The following is a 12,555-nucleotide window of genomic DNA, read 5'->3' on the forward strand; positions in this document are numbered from 1 at the left end:
TTAAGATGTGATTTGGACCAAACAGTTTTTCCAAAAGAAGCCTTGTCTTTCCTGGTGATATCTTGGGATGTCTCGGGCGATGAAGGGTTGTCTTTTTGTCTTTCCTTGGGAAATTTGGCAAATGAGGGCTCATAACTAGTGACAGAATCTTTTATAAAATCGCTTATTTCACCTTGTTGCTGATTCCTTTGTCTTCTACTACATGGTATCTTTGGGTTGACTAAGGGACCTGTTGAAAGATATCCTGATCTAAACTTTGAATGGCCTCTGAAAATACATACTGTTTTTTAAAGGCAAATGTTGTTCTGTGCCTTATTAATTTCTGATAAACAGCTTCTTTTGCCTCTTCTTTGTTTCCCTGTTTTTCAATTGCAACATCTTCCAACTTGTTTTCTTTTGGCTGAACATGATGTGTATGAAGAAATTATGGCTGTATCTTTAATTTCTCAAACTCTTCTTTTAATAGGTCCAGCCCTTGCCTTTCTCTCCTGTTGTTCTGTCTTTCTCTATTTTCAGTCTGGATATTTTTTAGACCTTGTCTAAAAGAAGTGCAGAGGTTTAAAGAAAAGAAAAAAGGAACCATTCCTAGCACAATAAGCCCTATGTGGATCTCAGACAAGCCAGGAAAGAGAGAGAAAGAGTACTTGCAAGGATGTTTAATTTATTTATTTAACATATTTATAAAGCTGCCTATCTCATGCATGTGACTGGGCAACACATGAAATTCAGTCAAAGCCATTATAAGCCATTTTAAAAAACTAAAATATAAATATTATCAAAGCCTTTGGATGTGCAATCTGCAAAAAGTTCATGAAATACAGGTTTTTGTGATGATGCTTACAATAATTATAGAAACTACTAATATATTCTAGTTCTTATACTATCTAATATCTACTATCTAATATATCCTAGTTCTAATACTTACATCTGCTACCATCTCCTAGTTCTAATACTATCCAGCATCTAATATCTACTAGTTCTATGGGCTTCACTGGAATCATACAATGCAAGCCATCATTTGTGTATCAAATCTCATCATAGAGGTTTTTTACTGAATAAAGATGTTTTTTTTCCTCCAAGCTTAAATTAAAGTTTGGATCATTGCTACTTAAGATGCAGTTTGGTCCAAACAGTTTTTCCAAAAGAAGCCTTTTCTTTTCCGGCAATATGTTGGGACTGTTTTCTTCACCAGGAGTGGAAGGGATGTCTTTTTGTCTTTCCTTTGGAAATTTGGCAAATGAGGGTTCATAATTGTTGACAGAATTGCCTATATAGTCAGCTATATTGCTCTTGTTGCTTGTTCCTTCGTCTTCTACAGCATGTTATCTTTGGACTTGTTGAAGGATATCCCTGATGTAAATTTTGAATGGTCTCTGAAAATACATACTGTTTCTTAGAAGTAGATGGTATTCTATGCCTTTTTATTATTAATATGTCACAAACAGCTTCTTTTACCTCTTTATCTTTTTCCTTGTCCTTTTTTTCAACTGGTTCGTTCTTTAATATCTCAAATTCTGCTTTCAATAGGCCCAACCCTTGCCTTTCTCTCCTGTTCTTGTGTCTTTCTATATTTTCTTACTGGGTATTTTTTTCTCCCCTTGGGCAGATCTCTTCACTTTGTAATCCTGCAAAAAATATTATTTCAACTAACTATTTTAGAATACGCGTTATTTGTTAGAGAAAACAAGAGTAACAAGCACATTATTCTATCTAGTGTTACAAATTTTTTAAACTGGCACCTTCAGTTTAAATAAACTGTCCAAGAAACATGCCAAATTCTGTATTTCTTCTAAGGAGCAGACATTATTCACAGTAATACAGAGCAGTTATAAAATAAAGCCTTATACCACTATTTGAATCCTTAAGCAAAAGGTATGTCTTATGATTTTTACAGTTCAATATTTATAGTCATTTATGGTTGTTACCCATGAATGTCCTGTTTGAAATGTTGTGCACTGGTAATTTTTCAGGGAAACTCCTGTTTCAGGGGCAAGTTTTTTAGCCATGTTAACTAATTCTTCCACTTCTCTGCTGACTTTCAATTCCTAAAAGATCTACAGAAAAAAGCACATGTCTGTAAGTGCATGTTACCTTTTACATGTATAAGTGCTAAAGTGTCATTAAAACTGAATTAATAGCCTCCCTTCCATTTCGCTTTTCTCTGTCTAATAAAGTATCTCTCTAAAGTCTTCTAATATTGTATTAACATAGTTTTAAATTATAATCCAAGATAGGAAAACATAAATAAATAAGGGCTTTATTTTATTTATTTCTTAGGCTCATATCTCCTTCAAGACTTCCATATTGCCTCCAAAATTTCTGTACAATACAAACTCCATATTATTTGATTGATAGTCACTAAAGCAAAGTTGCCTATGGTATTTCGAGTAAAGGTAGACTTGAACTTAGAATTCCTAGATACCAGAAAACACATGACTTCTTTGGTCATTGTTTCAGAGATATCATCTTACCGCATTACTCAATGCCTTCAACAATAACAGAGCTTCTAATGTACTGTCTTCACTAGAAAAGTTCTTAACAATTCAGGAAGATATTCAGAGATGTATCTGCCTTGAAAATAACCATGTTGAGCTATATACATGGTGAAACATTAACAGCTGACTCCAGGAAATATTTTGTGACATTTTATTATTACATCCTAAAATGTCTAATGAAAATTTTATGTCATAAAATCCTTTATTAAATCAGCTCAATTTCAACTTATCAGAAAGCCCTGGCTTCCAGACTTTGGACAAACAGGAGAGCTTTAATAATATATAGATATGACTGACTACTTTCATAAACAGAGTCCCCAAGACCTTGTCTAAAAGAAGTGCAGAGGTTTAAAGAAAAGAAAAAAGGAACCATTCCTAGCACAATAAGCCCTATGTGGATCTCAGACAAGCCAGGAAAGAGAGAAAGAGTACTTGCAAGGATGTTTAATTTATTTATTTAACATATTTATAAAGCTGCCTATCTCATGCATGTGACTGGGCAACACATGAAATTCAGTCAAAGCCATTATAAGCCATTTTAAAAAACTAAAATATAAATATTATCAAAGCCTTTGGATGTGCAATCTGCAAAAAGTTCATGAAATACAGGTTTTTGTGATGATGCTTACAATAATTATAGAAACTACTAATATATTCTAGTTCTTATACTATCTAATATCTACCATCTAATATATCCTAGTTCTAATACTTACATCTGCTACCATCTCCTAGTTCTAATACTATCCAGCATCTAATATCTCCTAGTTCTATGGGCTTCACTGAAATCATACAATGCAAGCCATCATTTGTGTATCAAATCTCATCATAGAGGTTTTTTACTGAATAAAGATGTTTTTTTTCCTCCATGCTTAAATTAAAGCTTGGATCATTGCTACTTAAGATGCAGTTTGGTCCAAACAGTTTTTCCAAAAGAAGCCTTTTCTTTTCCGGCAATATCTTGGGACTGCTTTCTTCACCAGGAGAGGAAGGGGTGTCATTTTGGCTTTCATTGGGAATTTTGGCAAATGAGGGCACATAATTGTTGACAGAATCACCTATAAAGTCAGTTATATCGCTCTGTTGCCTGTTCCTTTGTCTTCTATTGCATGTTATCTTTGGACCCGTTGAAGGATATCCCTGATGTAAATTTTGGATGGTCTCCGAAAATACATATTGTTTCTTAGAAGTAGATGGTGTGTCTATTATTAATATGTCATAAGCAGCTTCTTTTGCCTCTTTATCTTCTTCGTTTTCCTGTTTTTCAACTGGTTCGTTCTTTAATATCTCAAATTCTGCTTTCAAGAGGTCCAACCCTTGCCTTTCTCTTCTATTCTTGTGTCTTTCTATTTTTTCATACTGGATATTTGTTTCTACCTTTGGGCAGATCTCTTCACTTTGTAATCCTGCAAAAAATGTTATTTCAACAGCAACTATTTAGAAACATGCATTATTTGGTAGAGAAAACAACAGTGACAAAAGTACATTACAAGTAGTCCTTGACCTACGACCACAATTGACCTCAAACTTTATATCACTAAGTGAAATATTTGTTAAGTGAATTTTGCCCCATTTTTCTTGTTACTGTTGTTAAGTGAAGAATAGAATAGAATAGAATAGAATAGAATAGAATAGAATAGAATAGAATAGAATAGAATAGAATAGAATAGAATAGAATAGAATAGAATAGAATAGAATAGAATAGAATATTTATTGGCCAAGTGTGATTGGACACACAAGGAATTTGTCTTAGTGCATATGCTGTCAGTGTACATAAAAGAAAAGATACCTTCATCAAGGTACAACACTTACAACACTTAATGATAGTCATAGGACATAAATTTAACACTTAATGATACAACACGATAGTCATAGGCTACAATAAGCAATCAGGAAACAATATCAGTATAAATCGTAAGGATTCAAGCAATAAAGTTACAGGACTAAGTGGAAGGAGATGGGTGATGGGAAAGATAAGAAGATTAATAGTAGTGCAGGTTTAGTAAATAGTTTGACAGTGTTGAGGGAATTATTTGCATGTGACTAAGCAACACAAAATTTAGTCAAAGCCATTGTAAGCATTAAAAAAATCAAAACCTTTGGAAAGTTCATTCAAAATTGTACAAATAATATAGCCATTTCCAGTTCCCTATTTCGGTAGGATCACCAAGCCCACCTCTTCAAAAGATGGTAGCTGTGCCAAAACTCTCCCTGAACTTCTAAACTCAGAAATAGCTTGGTTTGGAGAATTGCTTCAACTTTTTTTGTGATTGGACTTGTCTTGGCATGTTGGGTGAACTAGCCATTATTTTTTCAGCAAACCACAATTAAACCATTGATCAGTATAAAATATTATCACAATCCATAGATTGTCCCATGTCTTAACTAGTTCTTGTTAAAACATTTCCTTAACTGTCCTAATGATTTCCTACTAATACAATACAAAATTTTAAAGTTGCATTCTTTAGCTCCCTTTTCAGTAACAAAGTTATGTTTATAACATAGCTATAAAATGTTTGGAAAAGAAACCCTCCAAAAATCTTACTATAAGATGCATGTTACAAGAAGGCAATTATTAGCAGAAACAAAATTTACAAAGGATCAAAAATTAAGAATGATAAAAGTATTGTTCAGCTGTTCCATACCTCATGGAAGGTAATTGGACTTCCTTCAGGCTCATGCTTCCAAAGAGTTGTTGCTTTTAAGCTGATATTTACTTGAATTGCTTTGCTGACTTTAACAACTATGAAAACCCAAAAAATAAATAAATAAACACATTCATGACTGATATTAGCAATAGACAAGTAATATTTGACTTTCATGTTTTAAGCAATTTAATTTTTATGCTATCATATCGTTTTTATTGCACTTTAGTGTAATGTATCAGATTTTGGTACCAAAACAAACTGGGGGATTTGGGGCTGGTCACTCTCTGTCTACTCTAGAAAGATGGCATGGGGTAATGGAAAGGTTGTTCTTGGGATGGATGAGGGGGAAAAACCAAAAGTCTATACTTCCAGCAAGTTCTCATAAAGCATGAAGATCATCTCAGCTGCTCAGTGAAAGCAAGCGGGAACCTACAAGTATTTGTTACACAAGTGTGCTCTTAGGCTCAGGTTATGGTCACTCACACACACTCCCAGCCCTGGGAAATTTCCACACTCAAGCTACTTTCAGCTGAACACTGAGACACAAACGGTTCCTTAAAATACCCAGAGACCCAGTGAATGTAAAATAAAAGCACACTTTTACTGATTATAAAGTAGATCTATTTGTTCTTACAAACAAAAATACATCCACACATACATCCACACTTACTCAAGCTCCACAACTAGGCTGCCAGGCACTAACCAAAGGGATGAAAGCCGCCATATCTGTGATCCAAAAATGGCTGGGCAGGCTTCAGGACCCCTTTTTATCCCCCAGAGTTGGTGGGGAGGGGCTTCCCATGAGCTCAGGGCCAACTTTTGTCCTTTTTTTTCCCTTAATGACTTGGTTCCTTTTCCTGGCTTTTCTCCATGCTGCTTACATACCTTCACCATTTTTAGTTCAGTGGCTTCGGCCTAGTCTCACATATTCCTCACTTAATCAACAGTTGCTTTGCCTTCAGAGTTATGATGCTCCTCCCAAAGTACTTATGACCCAGTTTCATTGTTCTGATGCCACTGCCCCCATCACATTAGTCTCTTTATGCCAAATTGCAGTGATTTTTGCTAGTAATCAGCATTTTCAGCCGGTTTCTAGAAAAAACTGGCCATAACAATGCATTTACTTGCTTAACAACCAGAGGTGGTATTCAGCAGGTTCTGACCAGTTCTGCAGCAGAAATTTTGAGTAGTTTGGAGGGTAAATACCACCTCTGACTGACCCCGCCCCCATCTATTCTCTGCCTTGTGAGTCCCAGCTGATCGGGAGGAAATGGGGATTTTGCAGTAACCTTCCCCTGGAATGGGGTGGGAGTGGAGATTTTACAATATCCTTTCCCTGCCACACCCACAAAGCCACGCCCACAAAGCCACACCCACAGAATCAGTAGTAAAAAAAATTGAATCCCACCACTGTTAACCACCATGTTTGCTTAAGGATTCAGCATTTGCTTTACAACTGATGTGTTCACTTAAGAACCTTCACAAAAAAGATTGTTAGGTTGGTCACATAGATGCCTTGATTTACAACCATCATCTTACGATGGAAATTTTGAGCTCCATTACAGTCATAATTTGAGGACTGTGTACATTGGATAGCATGATATGAAGATGTTAGATAATCCCTTCGGTGGCAATGACAAGGGGATTATTTCATACTGCATGGCACAAGTCAGTGATAAATCTCTCCTGTATTTCATTAAAAAATACAAGAGGTACACAAAGGGGTGAGACATGGCTACCGTGTTTCCCTGAAAATAAGACCCTGTCTTATATTTTTTTGAACCCTGAAATAAGTGCTTGGCCTTTTTGCCATGCACGCAAAAGCACAATTGGGTTTATTATCAGGGGATGTCTTATTTTGGGGAAAACAGGGTATATGCACTTTCCTTATTAATTCAACCTACCGGTATATGTTGAATGTATATGAGGGAGGTGGGTTTGGGGGAAAAATGTGTGTTGCTTTAAATTTGGAGGAAGAAACACAATGTGATCTGGGTGTATCTCTAGTGAGACGGGCAGCTATGCTATATAAATTTGACAAATATATAAATAAAATTGTCTCTTATTAACACTTTTTGCTTCAAAATACATGATTTACTCATTTGTATAATGGCACAAGGAAATAAAGCAATTTCAGTTCCAAAGCCAGGCTTATATCCCAAATCAAAAGACTCTAAAAGTCACCAAAATATAAATCAGATTATACCTAGGTATGATTTAGCTGTGATCTATATAACAGATATATACACTAAAATCCTATAATAAAGAACTTTTGAATTTAGTGGAATTTCTTAGTAAATACCCATATAACTCTTTCCCCCTTATCTCTCACTTCTAGAGAAAATAATGAGAATGATCCTGTTTAATCAGGACTGATGACTTAAATAATGAGCTCACAAAATGAAGTATTGCCATTTTAAAAAAGAAAACGAGCAAGGATTTAAAATGTTTTTTTGTCAAGGCAAAAAATTGTCATATTTCTTATTTCACAATAAAGTATGAAGCAAACACTGTGCTACCTTTTGGCGAAGAACATGAATCTGGTTTATGCATCCGACTGATGTTTATGCATCCACATATGCATAAATATGTGTAATGCTTAGTTCTCGTTCTCTTTCCTAAAAAATGCATTATTAAATTTATGTTGATGATTTAGTTTATTGTATTATGTTCTTCAGAGATAGCATAACTCCCCCCAGTATCTCATTTTATTATCTGTATTTTAAATATTTGCTTATGCATAATTTGGCCAAATACGTCCTTTTTAAACTGTGAAGTTTGTGATCAAGTTTTTTTTTATTTTTACCATTCATAAAGCATTAATTAAATTGACCTTAAAGGTCCTTCCAAAATGTTTTGACATAAAATAGTTATGACATTAACAAAGTATACAGTATTAAATGTGTACTATAATTACAATGTAAATATTAACTGGTTCTCAATTTTCTATCAATACAGGCCTCGATTAACATGTTTTCATGTTGAGACGCACTTTTCAAGTACTGTCTGTTCCTAGAAATGGTAATGTGCAAATGGCCTAACATAAATTAATACATTTCTGCAATCTACAGTTTAGATAGTTACAGGCTGAAAGAAAGACCCACAAAACAAGATAGGCTTACCTCAAATGAGCATTTAGTGAATAGCATCTTGGATGCCTTCTGTGGTAAGAGAAATTTAATTTAAATTCTAAATACCTTAAGTTTTAGCTTCAGCGACTTGATTTCCACTTGTAAATTTTCCCTGATTGACTGAGCTTCAGTGATCTTTTCTCTCAACTGCTAATTGATGATTAAAAGAAGCAGTATTCAACAACAGCTGCTTTTCCAAATCCTAAGCACATTAGAAATAAACCATCAATAAGATTATTGAATTTTTACAAACATACAATATTGAATTAAAAATTAGAGGAAAACAACTAAAATTTTAGCAAATGTTTCCAAAAAGATGAAAATCCTCAATCTCAGTTATAATACCCACATTTTTTGAAATGGGAATCGGCCCACATTTTGAAAGAAAAACTGAAAAAAGAATCTGCGCAATCAAAAATAATGTCATATGATGCTCACAATCTGTTATGCGGATTAAGGAGAAAAGAAATAGATAACAATCCAGTTACAAGTTACAATATATACTTTTAATTTCTATTGATTGGTGGAAGAAATAACCTTCCCAATCCTTAAATCAAGATCACATTGAGAAAAATGAATAAAAGAACATTAGATTTTATTCATCATTTCAGTAAAGCAAAGGAGTATTTTTTATTTAATATACCAACATTACAAGTTTTACTGTACCTTTCAGATGACAAATCTGATGCTGACATACAGAGGCGTGATATGAATGGATTTCCTTGTAAAATAGAATTTTGAAGAAGCTGTTCTTGTTTCTAAATTTTGTACGCAAAAAATTGATTTTCCTGCTTGAGCAGGTTTATTGTTAATTACAATATCGAGTGCATCTTGGTGATTTGAGGATGGTGCCTATAAAAAATGATCCAAACTGGATGCTGAAGCAGGTCACCTTAAAGCATTTCTTCATAGGGGGTCACAGAGCCCTGCTATGTAGTTCTAAGCAATGTATGTTGCATGTTACCTGGCTTCTCTTTTCACTAGCTTCCAATTTTTGGGTAAGTGATGTTAATTTATGCTGAAGTTGTTCTCTCTCTTGAAGTTTTTTGTCTTCATAAAGTTTCTGCAATGCGCACAACGCTTCTGTGGTTTTTAACAGTTGTGCCTCAACATGTCTCAACTTCATGGAAGCCCTGCGTTCTTCTTCCTGAGATTTCCAGAGATGCGCTCTGAGAGTCTGCACTTCATGAGAGTGCGTGGCCAAAAGATCAGGCAGGTTAATCTCTGCACTTTCGTATTTACTGATTGCTTTTAAATGTCGAGCCTTCAAGATTTTATTTTCTGTAGTAAATGTCTCCAATTTATTTTGCAGAACAGCTGCTTCATTTTTCAGTTCTTTAATCTTATGATCTCTTGCTGACAATAAACGGCAAGCCATGTTATTTTTCTTCTCCTGAGCATTGATGGTACGGTCCGTAATAGATGTGTTCTTTGCTGAGGTTTCTTTTTAGGCAACGTTTTATCTCCTGCATTAAAAAAAATCAAGGTGGCATATAAGATTGAGCAAAGTAAGAATCACATAATTTTAGATAAGTCTCAGAGCCAAATGCTCAAATATGTATTCACAGCATAGATTCACTTCCATTTATATAACTTTTTGAGTCAATCTCTGATGCAACTATTTCTTGATTGACCTATTGTGAAAAATCATACCTGAACTCTCATAATATTAGCTTTCGTAAGACATAATTGCTATACTCACATAATATGCTAAAACAATATTTAAAGAACTTTAAAATGCCTTGACTTCAACTCCTAGAATTCCTCAGCCAGACATGCCTAAAGCAGGATTCCTAGAGCAGTACCCTAGCCACTGTACAAAACTGCCTAGACAGACAGATGGATAGATATACATATACATACACACTAAATAATGATATAATAGTGAAAGTAATGCACTCAAAAAGAATTGAAGTTTGACCGCTTAAATTTGCCAAGTCTTTTTTTTAATACTGGAACCTACTCCCTGGCCCTTGGCTTGTGTATTGAAACCATGTGACACTGACATGTGTATGACCATGATAACTGGTGAACTACATCCATCACTACAAGCCCCATTACCTAGATAGAAGAATTACTGACTGAGGGTGTGGAAAGCAATACATTAATATATTAATGAACTACATACAATTTAAACATTTTATCAACATTCATATGACTTCCAAAATTATAGTGTCGTCTCAACAGTATAGCAGTATCAGGGTAGCTCAGCAAAATTTAGTTATAATCTGCCAACACCGCAAATGCAGTAGTATTGTGTGTGACTAATAGTGTCAACTTGTATCCCTGGCCTGCTCTCGAATTGCCATAGGCAAGGGGGATGGGAAAATGAACTTTGCAGCTGCAGTAAGGGAACACTTCACTCAAAACAAATGCACATTCCAGCCACCTCTCTGTCAAGGCCATCTCTCGGTTATCCACAGTGGTCGGAAGGGAGTGATCTCTACAGCCTGCAACATTGCTTCATTGGAGAATGTGACTGATGACATACCTTTGGGCAGGGGTGAAATCTAAAATTTTTCCCGACCAGCTCTGTGGGCGTGGCTTAATTGGTGGGTGTGTGGTCAGATGACTGGGTGGGCGTGGCCAATAACAATAAATAATAAAAATAATAAACAAAGTATAAAAAGATATGAGAGGTACCAAAAACCAACTTTCACACTTTACACACACACAACGCAACACAACACAACTGACTCACACACAATGTAAAAGCAGCTTTACTTCACACTTCACACAGCCACAAAAAGCTCAAAACCAACTTTCACACTTTACACACACACAACACAACTGACACACACGCACACACACCCACACAAAATGCCACATACAGCTTTCTGAGATTTTGTGTGTTTGTGTAGTTAGAGTGAAACACTACAGAAACACACCACATCTCAGAAAGCTGCACAAATATTTTATTTTATTATTTTATTTTATTTCGTTGTGGACTTCAATTCCCAGAGTTCCTCAACCAGCAAAGCCAGCCAGCATTAGTTGATCACTGAAGAAATAGATTAGCTAAGCAATTGATTCTGTCTGGCTGAAAGTGAAACTGGGGCTTTTGGGCTGGAAAAAAAGCCATGCGTTCATCAGTAATCAGATAAGTGCCTTAGAATCTCTACTCTTACTTGTAGAAAAAATGTACAAGTACAAGGGGCCTCTGTGGCTCAGACTGCTAATGCAGTCTGTTATTAACAGCAGCTGCCTGCAATTACTGCAGGTTCTAGTCCCACCAGGCCAAAGGTTGACTCAGCCTTCCATCCTTTATAAGGTAGGTAAAATGAGGACCAAGATTGTTGGGGGCAATAAGTTGACTTTGTATATAAATATACAAATAGAATGAAGACTATTGCTAACATAGTGTAAGCCGCCCTGAGTCTTTGGAGAAGGGCGGGATATAAATGCAAAAAAAACAAAACAGTAAGGTTCTGCTGATGAGGAACTCAGGTGAGATTGCCAGAGGAGACTTTTTTTTTAAAGTTTAAAAGCTCTGCCGATCTCAGCTGAGGGGCGGGATCCTCAAAGGCTTTTTTTTACTTTTAAAGGCATGTTTCGGCTGAAGAAAAACTGGCTTTTAAAAGTAAAAAAAAAAACCTGCTGATGGTGCGGCTCAGCAGAGGCAGAGGGGGCAGTGGCAGGGATTTTTGCTACTGGTCCTCCGAACCAGCAGCCGCCATCGCTACCGGATCGCGCAAGCCGGTTCAAACCAGGAACATTTCACCCCTGACTTGGGAGGGAAGGGAGGTCAGAGTTGGCTTCACTTGGAATGTGCCAACATGAAGCTCATAATAAATAAGCCATGCTTCTTTTGAAACGTGGCTCAAGGCTAATGATTTAATTAGAGCATTGATCAAAACCCTGACAAATGGCCTTCTTACCTTTTGTATGGACATCATTTTTCTTTTTCTTTTCTGATGAATTCTGCTCTTTAGATTTTGGTTTCTGGGGCAATGGTATAATGTAGCTGCTACTCTCTTCACTTATGGAGGTTTCAGAGGCATCCGAGTGAAAATCTTTGTGGTAATAGTTCTGTGATGTTCCACAGATGTTCTCTTCAGAACAAATGCTGTTCTTGCTGCCATTGACAGCTGTTCTTGATGCATTGTCATAGAAGTCATTAGAATAGTTAAACTGAGCAATTCCAGACTTGCTGGAATGTTTGCTACAGCTACTGTCTTGACTCTTGGTGCTCTTACTAAGCCTACTCGCAGAATCGTTTGAGCTTCCTCTTTTTCTGCATTGCCCAGATGTTTTATTCTCTTGGACAGTATGATCAGAAGCCAT

General features: G+C 35.9%; 1 pseudogene; it reads right to left on the reverse strand.

The window, feature by feature from the left end:
* Positions 1–911: 911 nt before the first annotated feature.
* Positions 912–12,555, reverse strand: LOC131199925 (lebercilin-like protein; annotated as a pseudogene).

The sequence above is a fragment of the Ahaetulla prasina genome, chromosome 5 (genome assembly GCF_028640845.1).
Source record: "Ahaetulla prasina isolate Xishuangbanna chromosome 5, ASM2864084v1, whole genome shotgun sequence".
NCBI classification, from domain to species: Eukaryota; Metazoa; Chordata; class Lepidosauria; order Squamata; family Colubridae; genus Ahaetulla; species Ahaetulla prasina.